The sequence below is a fragment of the Vombatus ursinus genome, unplaced genomic scaffold (assembly GCF_900497805.2).
Source record: "Vombatus ursinus unplaced genomic scaffold, bare-nosed wombat genome assembly UNPS02009994.1, whole genome shotgun sequence".
In the NCBI taxonomy this organism is placed as follows: Eukaryota; Metazoa; Chordata; class Mammalia; order Diprotodontia; family Vombatidae; genus Vombatus; species Vombatus ursinus.
The window spans coordinates 8197639-8217073 of NW_020949772.1; positions in this window are offsets into that span (position 1 = coordinate 8197639).

The window sequence follows — 19435 nt, forward strand, 5'->3', positions numbered from 1 at the left end:
TCCGGATCAGAAGGCCGGCATGTGTCAGGGGCGGCATTCGAACCCGGGACCTCCTGCCTCTGAGGCTTCCGCCCTCTCAGGGCTTACAGAAGCACCTTAAAAACGCGAGCATTCTCATCCTCTTTTAACCGGCTCATGACCGAGCCCGGGGTTAGGGTTGAGGGAATAGCCAGGGCCTGGAGAGTCCAGGGCCTGGAGTGGGGGGATGGAGCAAGAGGCTGGCCCCAGGTTTCTCATGGGACCTTATAGAGTTGGAAAGGTCTTGAAGACGTTAATCCGACCCCCTTGTATCAGGCTGAGGGAAGAGGGGTCCTGCTCAGAGGGACGAGCCATGCGGTCTCGGTCGGTCTCTCTGTCTCTCTGTCTCTGTCTCTCTCTGTCTCTGTCTCTGTCTGTCTCTCTGTCTCTCCCCCCCCTCCCCTCCCCTCTCTCTCTCTCCCCCCCTTCTTCCTCTTCTTCCCCTTTCTCTCCCTCTCTCCCCCCTCTCCTTCCTCCTCTCCCCCTTTCTCTCTTTCCCTTTATCCCCTAGCTCCTTCATGGAGGGAGTCTACATACAAGGAGTTCCAATGACATCACAGGTCCAGCTTCACCTTTCCCCTCAAAGTCCCTTCCACATCCAAGTTCTATCGTTTCACCTACAAAACCTGGGTGGGGTAAAGATGCTGAGTGACTTGGACGCAGGGAAAAGTGTGCTTAAACCCAGGAGGGGACCCCCAGAAGTTTGCTATCACACACCTCTTCATTCGAGGTGCTGATAATGGCTCACCTGTGCAAAGTGCATTTTTGCTACGGGAGCCAGCTCCTCCCACCCGCCAAGGTCAGGACCCCTTTCCCATCCGCAGAGGCATCGGGTTGCTAAGCAATTGATCTCCCGAGATGCAGAGGAGAGTGAAGTATGGGAGGCCCTCGGGGCCAGGGCATCTCCTTCCAAGGCCTGGAAAACAGGTGTAGCCAATTTGTTAAACTAACCCCATAAGCTAATGGAGAGGTAACGTTTGTGCATTTTTACTAGCACTTCTCCGAGAAAATGCCCCCGGAATTTGATTTCTAACCCATTTGTGACCAATGGGTAATCTACTCCATGGTAGTTGCGGTGCAGAGGGTACCTAGTGGAGGGACTTTAGACCAGATATGCCCCCCTGAATTTGTATTAAGTAGGGAACTTTCTGCCACTTTCCTTAGTTTTAAGCCATTCTAATACAGGTGTGATTGACCCTTAATGTAGCTTTGTTTTTTAAACTGAGAGGACACGTGCCCCCTTAGCTGAGGTTAGAACCAGGGGGAGCAGAGGGGTCCCTAGGAGGTGCTTAGAACCAGAGTGTACCCTTCCTCCTATATGTAAGCAATGTTGCCACTCCCTCTTCCGGTCATGGTTTCTTATTCATTTAAAGCATCGGGGATGGGGTGCCCTACTCTGAGTTATCCATGCATCCAGCCAGTATCTGATGGATCAGACACAAGCTTCTATTGGCCCATGTGAAATTATCTCTGACAGAAAAAGGATGTTGCCACTTGACCCATCTAACATTCTACCAAATCAGTCCTTTTTCTGGGGCTCTGCCCAGGTCACTAAGCCCACTGCCAGTACCTAGAGATGGGACTCAGGACAGTCTAGGAGCCAGACTGGGAGTTCGTCTGCATCTCACCCTCATCTTCTACACAATTCTTTCTTGCCAGTTCTGGAAGGAAGGGCCCTTAGAAACTAAAATGCTGGAGCCTTAGTGCAGAGTGTGTTAGATCCAGGAGAGAGAGAATCTAGTCCACTTTGCTCATCTGACAGCTGGGGAAGCCTAGGCTCAGGGTGGGGGAAGGTAACTTGCCTGAGGTCATACCAATATTAATGGCAGAGTCTCCCCTACTAGACTGGAAGCTCCTTGAGGCCAGGACTATATTATCGTAGTCTCACAGGATTTAGAGCTGGAAGGGGACTTAGAATCTTAAATGTGAGGGGTGGAAAGGACCTTAGAACCTAGACTGTCAGAGTGGGAAGGGGCATTGGAATTTGGAATGTGTATGTCAGTTTGGAGAAGCCTTAGAACAGAATTCCAGAACTGGGAGCAAGCCAGAGGCTCAGTCTCCTCTCATGGGTATTGATGAGGACAGATGGGGACACTGAGGCCCACAGAGGGGGAAGTATCTTGTCTGAGATGACACAGTGACAACGTCAGGGTTTCCTCAGCTAGATTATAAGCACCTTCTAGGTAGGACTGTTGTCTTTTAGAATTGTAAAGGAGCTGAGATTAGTCCAATCTACCCATTTTATAGGTGGGAAAACCAAGGCCCAGGAAGTAAAGGGATTTGCCCTCGATCACACAGGCATAAAGGAGCTGAGGCAGTATTTGTACCCCTCTATTCCTCAGATGCCTAGCATGGGACCTTGTGGGATGGGTTGGAATTCAGCTAAGCCTTCTTGCCTAGGGTGGAAGACCCCCGCCAAACTGCTCCTCTGCCTGGCTCTGGTTCTGTCCCTCTAAGAGAATCTCCTTCAAAGACACCCTGTCAGAGGAGCAAGTGAGGGAAAACAGCCTGGGGCTGCTGACCGGATACCTGGGAGAGATCCTGGAAGCCATTGTGGGCTCAGTGGACAAGTGCCCTCCGGCCATGAGAGCGGCTTTCAGACAGCTGCACCAGAGGGTGGACGATCGCTTCCCTGAGACTGAGCATGAGGTGGGAAGAGCCCAGGGTGGGACAGAGAGGGGAAGAGGTAACGGGCTTGGGAGCATGGGACCAAGGAAAGGCAGACATGGTATGGAGGCCTCTTCACGTGCACTCAGGGCACTTAGAAACTCTCTTTTCACAACTGATTCATACACAAGCCGGTGGGGAACCTAGGTCAGGTACTGTTATCTTCACTTTATAATTGGGAGAATTGAGACCCAAAAAGCATAGAATATCAGAGCTGGAAGGGTCCTCAGAACAGGGAATGTTAGAGTTGGGAGGAGGCTTAGAACAGAGAAAGTCTGAGCTGAGAGACCTTAGAACCGAGAAAGTCTGAGCTGGAGGATGTTAGACAGGTAAACATATCGACTTTGCCATTTCTTAGGTAGGAGACACAGTAGGATGTGGGAGGGCTTCTAACACCTCTCTCACTAGCAGGTTTCTCTTTTGATCGGGTCAGACAGGAAGACAAGAATGGAGGGGTTAAATAAGCTTACTTTATTCTAGTCTAGTCTTCTCAAACGGAGTTTGCTGATAATGGGAGCTCCAACTCCTGCAGCATTCCCTAACAACCCTTCTCACAGGGGTTGGCATGAAGGGAGGGCACTATCCCTCGTCTTGATGGGGTCATTCGAGACCAGCACAACTTGTGCACTCTCCTAAATCCCCTCAAGCCTCAATGGGGGCCGGTTGAAGCAAACACACAGATTCCCCCTGCCAAGCCTTGATGGGGGCCAATCAAGACACGCACAGCATTCAGCCTGCACATTCACCCCTATGGGGGTCCCCACTCACTGACCAGTGCCCACCTGCTTTATAGGGCAGCAGACAAGGCATATTGCTAGCAATAGCTTCACAATTTTACATCACTTCATCCCTAAATCTACTGCGACTGCCCAGTAGAAACTGTTTTCAACCATGATCATGAGAGCTCATATCTAACACCTAGGAAGTGGAGAGTGTTATGGCTATGGATCCTGGGAAGAAAACTCTAAGAAAGAATAACAAAAACCCACCTTACACATACTAAAATACACCTTCCTTACAGAGGGGCCTTAGAACAGGGACTGTCAGAGCTGGGAGGGGCTGTAGTGATTTCATCTGACCACCTTATTTTAAAGAGGAGAAGGTGAGGGATCAGAAAAGTTGTGACTTCTGCTACTCTGATCCACACAAGAATCCAAGACAGTTCAAAGGACTCCTGATGAAATATGCTATTCACCTCCATAGAGGGAACTGAGGAACTCTGAGTGCAAACTGAAATACAACGTTTAAACTTGGTTTATTTTTCTTGCCTTTTCTTTTTGTAACATGGCTAATATGGAAATATGTTTTGCATGATCTTGCATGTACAATTGATATATGTGGCTTGTTTTCTCAATGGATAGGAAGGAGGGAGAGAATTTGGAACTCAAAAAGTAAAAATAAATAATTTTTAAAAGAAAAAAAAAGACAAACCATTTGACAGTGTCCTGAAGTTGGGTGGCAAGACCTAATTCTTCCTGAGTTTTCAGCAACTGAGCCCTGATGTACCCTAATGAGGCACAGGCCACAATTACCCACTGTGGTTACAGCTGTGGGTTATAAATCTGAGTACACCCATCATTCAAACTCACTTTCAAGTGTGTGGGAAGAAACGTGAAAAACAGAAACACTTTAAACCTTACCACTTTTGTGTGCTGGGTCTGTGTGTGCTTGTCAGTGTGTCCCTCTTTGAATGTGTACATTTCTTGACATTAGTAATTTGTCTTTGTTGGTCATACATTGAAGTTTTTATTAGGCACTCTTGGTGCATTCAAAAATAAGAGAAATAAGATTTGGAGTTTCAAGGCACCTTGGGGATGATTGAGTCCAACCTCTTTGTTTTCCTGCTGAGTTGCTGAAGCAGGCTGGTGAGCTTGCACAGCCCTCCCTCACTTAAATCCAATTCGCTTGCAAGTGCTGGCATCACCTTCCTCATGTCATGGTCCTCTTCCAGAAGGACACACAACAAAAGCAGAAGTAGGACTCAAACCCAGGCCCAGGTCCTCTGATTCCATATCCATTGCTGTTTCCACACTGCCTTGCTGTGTAAGACCTGCCAGTAAGACATTTACAAATCAAATTCAAATGGATTTGTGATTTTATCAATCTGGGGTCTCTTTCCTAAATTCCAGATTGCAAACTATGGGACTCATCTTTATCCTCCAATTAGTTCACCACAATTGATGTGTGTGTGTGTGTGTGTGTGTGTGTGTGTGTGTGTGTGAGTTCCTTGATTTCTCTTGCCATCCCAGAGATACCAATGGAATGCACCAGCTTTGTTAGTAGTATAATCTGACCTTTTACCATATGGCCAGTCCATCTCCCTTCTCATTTATACATTTATTTAGTGACATACTTTACTCTCAGTTTTCCAAACAATTGCTTGTTTGTAACCTACTAGAGCCTATTATACCTGCTATGTACCTCTTCACCGTCCTCTGGGTAATAGTAATTTTAAGCTCTTTGGAGACTCTAGTGTTCCATGAGTCATGGCTCTAGGACAACCCTGGGTAGAATATTGATATTGTAAAAGTGGTCCTATATTGTTTAAACATCACAGTCCCTGCTGTGCCTGGAGAGGAAGGGAACACAGAGGAAAGAAGCAGTGAGATGAAATCGGGTGTATGCAGAATATTTGTGCTCGAGATGACAGAACATCGAGAGATTGTCAAGGGATTGAGTCATAAGATGTCTTATGAAGAGAAAGAGGCCAAAGGCATGGGGGGGGGGGAACCCAACTCAGACATCCTCATTACTGTGGAAATAACAAGAGCTGATGACCTGCATGCCTACTTTTCTATCTATATAAAACTGTTATTCCAATAATATGCATGTCCTTCATTAAACTATTAGGAGGGAGCAGACTATAGTATTCCATGGTAGACTGAAACTTTATCATCACACAATCGACTGAAAGATGTTGAGAATACAAGATTCCACTATGCTTTATTGTTTGTGGAACAAACAAATTAAAAATAGAAATAAAATTAAAATTTAAAAATAGAGTAAAATGTTATCTTCCTTTAACGGGATGTGTGGAAGGGTGAAACTCCTACCCCAATTAATGTAACACACACGCACACACCAGAAGGCCCCAGCCAGCTCTGCTGAATCAATTAACCAAAGGTGTAAGCTAGGTGATGGAGTCCTTAATTAATATTTGAAAGGATTAAAGTACTTTGATCATTGGATAAAGATAGATGATGTCACACAGGAGCTTTCTTATGATTGGCTGAAGGAATTGACCCACCAATGGGCCTGTGTATAAAATAGAAAGCCAGTTTGACATCCTAATAAATGTAAGTTGACTGACCCGCATAGGTGTCAGAGGATCCCCTCTCTTCTATCCCTACAAGTGGTCATCCAGTGTTTGCTTGAAGATTTTTATTAAGACAGAACCACTTCCTCACAGGCAGCCCAGACCACTTTAGGGTAGCTTTCATTGTTAGAAAGTTTTTCCTTACATCCAAGGTCTGGTGGAAAAGTTCCATCATGTCTGTGAAAGGGAATTGCTTAAGAGGAGAAAAGATACATAGCATATCTCCCTTTGGATTATGAGTTCCTTGAGGGCAGAGACTGCCTTTTTACCTTTCTTTGTATCCCCAATGCTTAGCACAGTGCCTGGCACATAGTAGGTGTTCAATAAATGCTTGTGAACTGACTGACTATCTAGTGTTAGTGGAAAACTAGTAATGTTTAGTCTGGAGAAAAGAAGTCTTAGGGAGGATTTGGTTTTTTTTTTAATTTTTAATTTTTGGATGGTGCTTGTGATTGAATTGATGAAAAAGGACTTTTGGTAAGGAAATACTTTCTTGTGATACAGATCCTCAATTGTTCTACCATCCCTAATCTTTGAGAGTTATCAGGGGCCCTTAAGAAGTGGATCACCCAGGGTCACCTAGGCAGGATGGGCCAGAGATGGGACTTGAAACAAGATGGAGACCATGATGTCAATCTTAAAATATGACTGTTGTATAAAATTGGACATGAGCCAGGAATATATTGATCCTGACAGAGTGATGGATCCAACAGTCTAATTAGAACAGGGTAGAGAATTATTAAAAAAAAGAGGATGTGCCTCTTCCTAGGATGTTATTGTTATGCAGCAAGTTAAAAAATAAGATGTATTTTTCTTGTGGGAGGGGGCATGGGACAGCTCCCCCAGGCTCTCATCATCGTCCCTCCCACAGCCCCAATGGAGAGTGAGGAGAAAACAGAAGGTTCAGAACAGTGACCCTTTTGGGGTGTCCAAATATTTTGGAGATACCCTGTTTCCCAGAGCTAAGGCCCAGCAAGCAGGCTGTGTTTTGAGCTTGGCGTAACAATAATCCTTTGCCCTCTGGCTGATATCCCCCTCTGGTAAAGTGTATTGATTGGCCCAGCACCAGGTGTTCACTGGGGGATTTATTTCCACCTATTTCCCAGAGTCATCCATCACAAATTCACAATCCCTGTTTCTTGTCACTGATAGGTACTGCATTCCTGTTCATGTTATAGAACCCTGGTTATGTGACCTGCAGGGTGGGCACAACCCTCAGGACTTGAGACAGTGCTGTTCCCACAGGGCCTATGGGAATAGTAACTCGAGACCTAAAAGTGATTATGTCGTGTTCCAGCCCAAGATATATATAAGACCTGCCTTAATCCAGCATGTTAAGCCCTCCTTTTTAGGAGGGGGGCTTCTGTATGCATACATCATTTTCCTCACTCTGAAATTAATTAAGTTTCTGTTTATGTCCTGACTCTCCTGTCTCTAGCCTGCTCTGTTTGTTTGGCTCCGGCCATCCACAGGTTAGAGGCCAATTCTGTTCCAATTGCCAAGGAGGACCCATGGGTAGTGGTGAAAATGTGCTGGGGGGATGCCTGGAGATGAGGTCCTGGGAGCTCTTGGGCCAGCTGGATGCAACCAGAGGAGAATAAGACTGCAAAATTCAGAAAGCAAGCAATTTCCATTCCCATGAAGCCAGCAACAGCCCTGTTTCCAAAAATACCACAGAGCAGCAGCTGAAATGAAAGATCAAAGCATCTCATCCTTTGAGAGAATCTGGCCCAATTAATTTCATTCCTGACTTTGGATCCTGATAATATCCTTTAGAGGAAAGTTATGCATGACACTTTCTATCATTAAAATGCAAAGCTACTTTAAAAAAAAAAAAAAAGAAGCTGTCCCCAGTGCTTAGGACAGCTCTCGGCACATATTAGGCACTTAATAAAAGCTTGTTGAAGGGGCAGCTAGGTGGCTCAGTGGATAGCGCACTGGTCCTGAAGTTAGGAGGACCTGAGTTCAAATGCGACCTCAGACCAAACACTTGACACTTACTAGCTGTGTGGCCCTGGGCAAGTCAATTCACCCCAATTGCCTAAAAAAAAATATGCTTGTTGACCAACTGTCCAATTGGTACATCTTGGAACACAAACAGGGTGAAGTCAAAGGTTCCCAATAACAGCTAGCATTGATAAAGATTGAATAATGATTAAAATGATAATATTAAGCATTTATATAACACTTTAAGGTTTGCAAAGCTCTTTATTATCTCATGTCATCCCTTAGGAGGTAGGTGCTATTATTAACCTTCTTTTACAGATGAGGAAACTGAGGCACAGAGCAGTTAAATGACTTGCCCAGGGTTACCCAGCTAGTATCTGAGGTAGGATTTGAATTTGTCTTCCTGATTCCAAGTCCGGTACTCTATCCACTGTGCTACCTCATTGCCCGACCCCAGTAACATGCAGCACTGAACATTAAATACTTGTCTCCACATAGTGCTGGAGCCGTTAAAGGATAGGGACTACTCCAGTGATATCTTTAGTATAGAGAATTCCCAGATGAGGAGGCCCTCTGCCAATGAAGGTTTTCCTCCTTCTTGGCAATTTAGAGTTCTAGAAAGTTGGGGACAGACCCTATCAAGCAGTGATCCTCAAATCTTTTTGGTCTCAGGATACCTTTACCCTCTTGAAAATCATTGAGGGCTCTCTCAAAGAACTTTTGTTTATGAAGGTCATGTTTACCGTGTTAGAAATAATTATAATAGCTAGCACTTGTGAGGCACTTTAAGGTTTGCAAAGTGCTTTTCTGATCTTGTTTGATTCTCACAACAATCCTAGGAGGCAGGTTCTGTTTATTATCCTCATTTTACAGATGAGGAAACTGAGGCAAACCGAGGTTAAGTGACTTGCTTGGGGTTGCACATCCAAGAGAGGTGCATGGCATTGGAGTGATAAGGTATTTCTTCCACCTTCTAGATGTATACAAGAGTTCTTCCTTGGCCCAGAGAAGAGCAGGTCATCAATTCTTGCCTCAATGTAATGATAATTTCATTCTTCAAAAGATGTAGAAGTGATGTGAAGACTTCCTATTTGGGACTTGATTTTACTGCAATCAGAGGCTGAAGTGGAAAAAAAAAATGAGGATCTGCTGTGTGTGTGTGTGTGTGTGTGTGTGTGCACAAAATGACCACTCCATCATAAGGTTTGTGGTAGAGAAGGAAAGGAAAGTAAGAAATAGTCTGATATAGATTTTAGGAGAGAAAACGTGGAAAGATTCTGAGAAAAAATTGATTGCATTTAAAAGCTTTAATAATCCATGAAAGTCAGCTAGGGAATGGGAGGCTCTTATGAATGAAATTCTGAAAAGTCAAGGGGAAATTATTCCAGGGAAGAATAAAATGGGAAGGTGCCTAAAAAGACTGATATAGTTGTCCAGGAAACTCATTGACCAGCTCAGATTTTTTAAAAGTAAAAGAAGAGTCAGGTAACTGACAATAAATACAAAAGAGATATATGCTAAGAATGGTGGTTTGGCTTCACTGAGAACAAGTCATGCCAGACTGACCCTACTGCCTTTTTGGGTACAGGGTTACACTAGGACTGTCAGACTAAGAGAATGCTTTAGATATGGTTGACCTACATTTCAGCTAAGCATTTGACAAGGTTTCTCATGCTTTATGCCCCACATGAGAAATACTGTAGAAGGGATTGTTGGCTTCCAGTCCTGAGATTCTGGGATCCTATTGGCCAGATTTATGCCCCACTTTCTGGGTCTTATAGGAATTCTTAACCTGAGGTCCTTGAGCTTTTAATATGTGATAACTATCTTTCAATATAATTGGCTTCCTTCGTCAGTCTAACACTTTATTTTGCACATTTAGGAGCACGATTCTGATAAAGGGTGAGTGGACTTGAGACTGCCAAAGGGGCCCAGGACACAGAAAATGTGGAGACCTCTGAGGTAGGAAATGAAGGGATTGGACTAGACCCTCTTTGAGGTCCCTTCTGATGTCAAGATTCTCTGGTTCTCTGGTTCTAACATCTTTCAGGACCCGTTTGGATGAGTCCTGCATTACCTGCATGGCATTAGTGAATGGAGCACTGGACTTGGAGCAAGGAAAACCTGAGTTCAAATCTTGTTTCAGATCCTTGTTAACTGTGCCAAAGTGGGCAATACCGCTCCCTGGAGGGCACTAGAATGACTGGGGCGTGGCAGTAGTAGCCTCAGGTGCGATTGGGAGTCATTGAATAAAAATAAGAGGGTGGTGGAAACAAAAGGAAAGAAGATAAGAAAAATTTGAACCATTCCTACATGTTTCATCTGTTGAGTAGTAGATTACATTATTTTCCAAATAAATGCACAAAATGTAAGTCATAACCTATCAGCGGTCAAGTCAGCCTACAGGTCTTAACAAGCAAGTGTTGGCAGGTGAGCCTGTCATGCATTGTCAGAAGTCCAGCATGTGCACATGCATGTGCATGTGCATGTGCATGTAACAACTTGTTTACAATACAATAGTATAGGGTTACATGATGAAATATTGCATCATCAAAATTTCAATGCAGGAAAAATTCCACAAATTTACAATAAATTATTAAATGTAAGATGCGTCATTTAAAAATATTTAACATTTTTTTTGAAATGACATAAATTAATAAAAAAAGTTAAAGGGTTAAAGAAAGTAGATTTCCAGGGGAGCACTGAGTAATTTTTTTTTTAAAAGAGGGCAATAGGCCAAATAAGTTTGGGAACCTCTGCTCTAGGCAAATCACTTAACCTCTCTTAGCTTGAGTTTCTTCATCAGTAAAATGAGGATAATCACAGCACCTACCTCCCAAGGCTGTTGTGAGGATCACAAATGAGATAATATGCTTAAAGCTCTTTGCAAACTTCATAGTGCTATGTAAATGCTAGCTATTATTCTTGTATGTTCCTAAAAGTTTGCATGGTGGAATCCATTTTTAACTGCCCCATTGGAGCTTGAAAGGTACTTTACCATGAATATTTTTAAAAGCATTTTTAATACAAATATTCTCTCCACAAATCAATGTGTCATTTATTGGGAACAACTTGCATTTTCTTAGCTGATAAATCTTTTTGTTTATTCTCCAGAGGACCCATCAGCTCACAAGGAGGTGGCTTTGCTTGGGAATTTTAAGAGTGTTACTAACATCCCCTAGACAGATTGCTCTTTAGGGGTTTCCAAATCTCTCTTCAGGAGGCAGGCAGGGCATCTCGGATCATGCCCTGGCTTCCTACTGATTGGCAAAGCCAAAAGTTGGCAGAAGCCAAAGGGACCTACAATGAATCTCAGTAAATTTACAGAACAGTTGTAAATATTCAAGTTGTTTCAGGGTGCTAGATGGAATTCCAATTATATAGAGAAAAAAGAAGATGCCTTTCTATAGCTTATTTATACTTACTTGTTTGCTTGTTATCTCTCCAATTACAATACTCTCCTAGAGGGCAGGGACTGCCTTTTTCTTCTGCCCTCTATACCCAGTGCTTAGCACAGTGTCTGGTGCTAGGTAGGCATTTGTTCACTGACAAGTTCAGGGGCTGCCCAGGCGAGGAATCAGTTTAATTTCTTAGAGGCTGCTTAAAACTGAAACACAACATCTGCTAGTCAGTCAATAAGCATTTATTAACTACCTACTAGGTGCCAAGCACTGTGCTAAGTGCTGGGGATACCAAGAGAAGCAAAAAACATTATTCCTGCCCTCAAGGACATCCCAGTCTAATAGAAGAGATAACATGCAAACAACTATATACAAATAAATTCTAAACCCAATGAGCATTAAGTGACCACCTTCAGTATGCCTAACAACAGCGAGGTGGCTCAGTGGATAGAGTGCAAGGCCTGGAGCCAGGAAGGCCTGAGTTCAAATTCAGCCTCAGACACTTACTTACATTCAGTCACTTAACCTTGTTTGCCTCAGTTTCCTCATCTGTAAAATGAGCTGGAGAAGGAAATGGCAAATCGCTCCAGTATCTCTGCCAAGAAAACCCCAGCGGGGTCGTGAAGAGTCGGACATGACCGGAAAATGGCTAAAATTCAGTGTGCCCGGCCCTGTACTAAGCTCTCGGGGGTGTGTGTGTGTGTGCATGTGTGTGTGTGTATCAGTGATAGCTTGGAAGTGAGGCAGATGGTGTGAGAACAGAAGAGCAAAAGAAAAGAAAGAGTGAAGAAATACAAAACCTAGCGTCGTAGGGCTTTAAGTCTGGATGGTATAACATTTAAAAACAGACCTCAGAGGCCTTCTGGCCAAAGTCTGTCCTTTTACACATAAGAAAACTTAGGCCCAGAGTTGCTTCTGTTCTCTCCAGGAGGTTTTAGAGAGCTGGCCGTAAGTTGGCTTGAGTTGGTCTTGTCCTGCCCCTGACACCGGCTACAAACCTTGGTTTCCTCGTCGATAAGATGCCTGAATGCCTCCCAGACTAGCACCGACATATTCCCCTAACATTTTACAAGTCCCTAGAGGAAGTGAAGTTAGTTAGGCGAATATGTCAGGTACAAGGAGACCTTGCACCTGAGGTAACTCCTGTCTTAGACAGGAAGGCTTGCACTTGTTGGATGGGACCAAAAGTTCCTGGATCTCTAGCAGGAAGGGACCTCTGAGGTCATCTAAACCAACCCTCCCATTTTACAGATGAAGAAACTGAGGCCCATAGATCATTTGCCTAAGATCATTAAGTGGAAGAGCCAGGATTCAGATACAGACGGTTGGACTCCAAATCCACAGTTCTTTCTTTATTCTTTATTCTTTTTATTCTTCTTGCTCAAACAAGAGCCCAAGACTAGAAAACTTGGCCAGTTTATGGCTTATAAAATAAATAAGTAGTCTGATGTGCCTGGCAGATCCTGATAAAACTGTCACCATCTGTTTGCTGTCAGGGTACGGGGACTTGTATCTTGCCATCGAGGTGTCAGAAGCTGTATTTTGGTTGCCAGGGATGGGACCAGGGATCTAGGTTGAAGGACAAGTAGATCTCAATTCCTATAATTCCACCATGGGGCATGTCTTTCCATTGTCACCAAAAATGGTAATCTACCTGATGCTTCAGTTAAAGTGGTCCATCCTCTCCCAGAGACCATACTTTTCTGCTTTTGTGATCTTGCTTGGACTGCTTTCTTCACCTAAAATTAGAATGTAAGCTTCTTTTTCTTTTTTCGGCTAGGCAATGGGGTTAAGTGACTTGCCCAAGGTCACACAGCTAGTAAGTGTCAAGTGTCTGAAACCAGATTTGAACTCAGGTCCTCCTGATTCCAGGGCTGGTGCTCTATCTACTGCTCCACTTAGCTGCCCCAGAATGTAAGCTTCTTGAGGGCAGAGATAGTTTTTCTTTTTCCTTGCAATTGTATCTCTAACACTTAGTACAGTGTCTGGCATGTATTAAGTAAGTACACAGCTCTGCCTCACTTAAATCCAGTTCACTTGCAAGTCAACACATCACCCTTATGATATCATTGGTCTTCTTCAAGAACAAAGGACAATGGGGGCAGCTAGGTGGCACACTGCATACAGCACTGACCTTGGAGTCAGGAAGACCTGAGTTTAAATCTGGCCTCAGACACATAACACTCGCTAGCTGTGTAACTCTGGGCAAGTCACTTAACCCCAATTGCCTCACATAAAAAAAAAAAAAGAATGAAGGACAAACAACAACACATAATGACAATCACCTACAGTACTCTCCTTCTGCTTGAATCTTACTTATCCTTTAAGGGCCAGCTCAAATCCTAGCTCTCCATGAAGTCCTCTTTCACAACCTAAGCCCAAAGTGCCCTCTCCCTCTTGAGACTTCCCCAGGGCTTATTAGACTTGAAATTTAGTCTGTGGGATCCTACCTAACCTTCTTCTGAATCCTTTCTTTTCTTTTAATTAATTAATTGATTGATTGATTTTTCCTTTTCAACATTCACTTCCATAAGATTTTGAATTTTAAATTTTCTCCCTCTCCCTCCTCTCCCCCATCCCCAAGATGGCATGCAATCTTATATAGGTGCTACATATACACTGAATCTTTTCTAATTGGCTCTCCCCAAGTCTAGGATGCATGTATACCAGGGATTGGATTGAAATATGCTTCACAGAGCATGTTCTCCTTAGACACCAACTCCTTCCCCACCTGGAGGTGCTCATTTTGCACTCTAACTGTCTTTTCCATCATGCTCCCACGCCGAGAAACTTTCTTCCACCTTTTCAGCTTTCTTTTTTAGATTGCCTTCCCCCATTAGATTGTTAAACTCCTCGGAGGCGGGGACTGTCTTTTTTTATATTAGTATCCTCAGTACTTAGCACGGTGCCCAGCACCGTGTTGTCATTTGGTTGTGTCCGACTCTTTGTGACCCCATTTGGGGTTTTCTTGGCAGAGATACTGGAGTGGTTTGCCATTTCCTTCTCCAGCTAATTTTGCATACAGATGAGGAAACTGAGGGAAACAGGAGGAAGTGACCTGCCCAGGGTCACACAGCTAGGAAGTGTTGGGCTAGATTTGGTGAATTTTCTTGATTCCAGGCCTGACACTCTATCCATTGTACTACCTAGCTGCCCTGACACATAGTAGACAATTAATAAATAAATGTTTATTGACTATTGGCATGGAGTCAATCCCATGAAGCATGCATTAGGCTCTCTTGGCAACTTCCAAGAACTTCCAAGTCCTCAGCCTTGAAGGACCTGGTGCTTTGGGATGATGCAACACATCCTGAATGGTCCCTTGGAACTCATTGCACCGTGATTGCCTGGGGGAAGAAAGGTGGGAAAGGCTACCTCTTCAGAGCTTGCCTACTGAACCAGGAAGAGTCATCTACTCAGTAGACTTTGAAAGGAATGACTCCTCTGGGTTTCTCTCTCCCTTCCTCTTTGTGGCTCTGTCCCGCTGCAGAGTTTAAGTCTCTATTGATTGGTGGCTCCTGCCTGAACTCTCTATAACCAATGAATTCTTGAACTACTGCATGGGATGTCTCCTAATGGGCAAGTAGTTCAATTGCTAGATGTTGTAGAGTTCATGGAGAGTGAGGAGAAGAAAGAAATCCCCTCTTCCCTCTCCCACTGTACTGCCCTGGTATAGGCCCAGGAGCCAAATTCAACATTCTTCTGACCTTCAACTTTCAATCAACCCACTGACCCTAACACTGGCTGACTAAGCTTTTCAAGGGTGTCCGGGGCCAATTTTCAGCCAATCAGTCCCAAACTCCCTTTCTAATTCAGTTGAGGAATCTGGCCTCAGACAATTCCTAGCTGTGTGACTCTGGGCAAGTCACTTAACCCTATTTGCCTCAGTTTCCTCATTTGTAAAATGAGCTGGAAAAGGAAATGGCAAACCACTCCAGTATCTCTGCCAAAAAAATTTCAAATGTGGTCATGGATAATTGGACACAACTGAAACAACTGAAAAATAACAACGCTCTACATGTGAATACTCAGCTTTCCTCTTCTCTATCACAAACTCTAGGAGGGTTTTCTATCATTCTTTCTATCATTTTCTATTATATCAAGTTTTCTATATTTTCTGTTTCAGTGGACACTGTCTTTCCTGTTAGAATTAGACAGATCTGGTTCCTAGGTGACCTCATATGAGTATGCCTCTCCCCTCCCCCATTCTTTAACACAACAACAACCAAAACCCAAACTCAATGAACACCAAATAAAATGAGCTTTCCCATACTCATAGAACAGGAGATGATGGTACATGGAATGGGGGTTCTCTGAAGGCAGAGCTTGCTTTTCTCTTTAAGTGTATCACAGATTCTACATGTAATTTTCAAAGCTGTCCTACTGGTCTGTGTTTCCTTCTAGAGTTCCTTCTGTTCTCTTCTCATTTTTTTTTTTGTAAGGGAGAATCTATCCATTCCCCTTCCCTGTCTTACAACCCACATACTTTCTTTCTTTCTTTTTTTTTTTTTAGTGAGGCAATCGGGGTTAAGTGACTTGCCCAAGGTCACACAGCTAGTATGTGTCAAGTGTTTGGTGTGAGGCTTGATTTGAATTTGGGTTCTTCTGACTTCAGGACCGGTGCTCTATCCACTGTGCCACCTAGCTGCCCCCACATGCTTTCTTAATATACAGTGCTACCCCATGCTGCCTTTTATCCATCCTGTTTCTTTTGGTTAAGTTATACCCATGCAGAACCATAATCTAGTCATGATTCTCCCCACCTCCAACCATCTCAATGATATCTGTGAGGTCACAGTTACCTCCTTGAGATCTCTAGCTCATCTGGCTTAATCTTTAGTTATCTGTGTATAGACATGGGAAGCCATAGGTTTTACAACTGGATCATTTCTTGGATTTTATATGCTATGAACTTCTAGTTATCTCAACCGCTCAAGGCCTCTTCCTTCATTGTAGTTACTCTATATGGTATCTAGTTTAGGAGGTAGGGCCTGGATCTGCGATTTCATTGGTAAAGATAATTCCTGGGTGAGGAATCTCCATCTACCAGTTCAGGTTGGCACCTTCTCTGCAATTTACAGTCTTAGAAAGTGGACTAGATTACCGAGAAGTCAAATGACTTGCCCAGGGTCACACAGCCAACATGTGTCTGTAAAAATATAGTCTTTTCCCTCCCTCATCCTGTTTAACCTTTAATCAATCTAATCTAAATTATATTTTCAAAGTACCAGCCAGGGGCTCAGTGGCCGTACACCTAGACTTTTAGATTAACAAGACTAACACTTGTGCACACAGGAGGGCCAGAGGATTGGTAATAACCAGCTCTGTGAGAGCCCTAGAGTTTTACATCACCCTTGATTCTGTTCTAGCTTAGGTGGTATGCACAGCTGTTGGTGGGAGCATTGAAATGATAGCATATGGCCCTCATTACCAGAGAGGGTCAGGAACTTGAGCATCTCTGGCTGGTTAGCCTTCTTCATAATGTTTTATATAATTAAAGTAAAAATCTGTTCATTTCTGTTATATCCATATTTGTGATTTTACTGGTGTATTAAACACATAGTAAAGAAAAAAAGATGTCCGTGTATCTGTATCTGTATCCATATCTATACCTAATTTGTATCTTTATCTCTCTATCTCTATCTCCTTATCTCTCTATCTAATAAATGCTTGCTTGGATTGAATCATGTAAACTTGGAGGGAGATCTTTATTTGAGTGGACAGGGATGTGAAATATATACATATATTATATATTTGTATCACATAATATACTGTTGTTGTTGTTCAGTCATTTCAGTCACACCCAACTCTTAATGATCCCATTTGGGATTTTCTTGGCCAAGATATTGGGGTAGTTGGCTTTTTCCTTCTCCAGCTCATTTTACAGACGAGGAAACTGAGGCAAACGGGGTGAAGTGACTTGCCCAGGGTGACACAGCTAGTAAGTGTCTGAGGCCAGATTTGAACTCAGGAAGAGGAGTCTTCTTGGTTCCAAGTCCAGTGTCCTAACCTCTGCACTACCTAGCTGCCCATAATATATTATATATTATGTAATAAATTATATATTATATAATATGGTATATGTAATTATAGAAATAAGTATTTATCAATGACTTGGATGAAGGCATGGATGTGCTACGTGCTTATCAAATTTGTCCATGACTCACAGATGGACAACGAACACTTTGGATGGCAGGTGCAGGATCCAAAAGATTTGACTGGCTGGAAGGATGGACTGAATCTAATAAGGTGAAATCTAATGAGTTTTTAAGAATAAACACACACACACACACACACACACACACACACGTATGAGATGAGAGAAGCTTAATGGCAGAATATCTGCAAAAGACCTAGGAGTCTGAAGGAAATGAAAAGCTCCATATGAGTCAACTATGTCATATGAAATCCAAGAAAGTTGGCGCCATCTTGGCTGCATTAACAAAGGTGTTGCTCTCTGTGCTTAGTGTTGCTCAGAACAAACCTGGAGCTTGGTTCTGGGCGCCATATTTTAGAAAGGACATTGATGAACTGGAGTGTCCAGACGGAGGCAACCAAGATGGCAGAGGGCCTCCTGTTTGTGGCATATGAGGATCCATTGAAGGAATTGGGTATGTGTAGCCCAAACAAAAAGGAGACTTGGGAGGAATGTGATAGCAATCTTCAAGCATTTGAAGGGACGTCATGTGGAAGAGGGCTAGGCTTGTTCCATTTGGCCCCAAATGACAGGAATAGAAGCCAGTCATATTTTGGTGGAAGTTTCAGAAATGTTTAAGTAGGATTAATGTGAAGAAAGACTTACTGACAATTAGGACTACCCCGAAGTGACATGGGTTGTCTCAGGAGGTGGTAGCGCCACTTCATTAGGGTTTCTCAAAGAGAGGTTGGATGGCCATTTGTTAGGGAAGTTTTAAAGAGAATTCTCAGTTTGGATTGGACAAGATGGTCTCTGGGGCTTCTTTCAACTCTGTGAGTCTGATATTTATATTTCTATAGCACTTTTAACTTTGAATAGTAGAATCATAATTTTTTTAGAGCTGGAACCAACTTCTGAAGTCATCTCATTTTACTGGCAAAGAAACTGAAGAGTAGAGATGTCAAGTGGCTGACCAAAGGTCTCATAAGCAGGATAATTGTCAGAGACACCATTTGAGCCAAGAAGTCCTATTCCAGTTTTTTCAAAGAATTTTTATGAATATTGTCTTATTTTGCCCCCATAATCTCTCTGTAACATAGTGACTTGGGTTGGGAATTCATAGGACTTTTAGGGGCAGAAGAAGTGATCAGATGCTTCTATCCAGTCCCTACAATTTAGCAGTAAATGCTTTCTAAATAGGTAACTCCATGGTAAACCAGCAGCTATGTCAAAGAAATAAAAGACAGCTTATGTACAAAACTTGTATAGAGATTTATTAAAGACTATTTTGTAACCAGCTGGACCTCAATCAGGAATCAAAGAAGACAACAAGCATTTCAGTTTTCTTTCGGATACATATAGAAGAAAGAATGGAGCTTGATTTGGGCTTGTAGGTTGCCTTACGTTCATCATCTGTGACACGCAAGTTCCAGGATCTATAGATCCATTGTGAGACACAACAGCAAAAGCCAACTTCCAACCTTTCGCATGATATATAGAGTTAGTCGTACTACAACATGCATTAATGATGCAGCACTGATTTTCTCAATTCTCCGGGATTCTAAAGGAATGATTGGTGGAGAAATGAGGTGGGAACTGTTGCTTCTGCTTCAAAATCTACATTTTAGGGATCTCTGAGTATTATACCTGATGGAGGGGGGTGAAGGAAGATGAAAAGGCAGGAGGGATGGGGCACAGGGCACTGGTTGACCTCATGGTTGACCTTGTAAGTGATTTATCCATCTTAGAGAAGTAGAGTCTTGTTCTCATGGCCTTGGTTTAGGGTAAATGAGACTCTTCTCTTTACGGTTTCAGGGTTGGGGGTAGCAAATAACAATAAAAGAATTAAAAGATGCCATTATGTTTTTACATAGCCCGAATTCGGTAGCGCTTCACTTTCTCAGGCCAGTATCTACACTGTCAAGCATGTTACTTCTTTTTAGATGCACC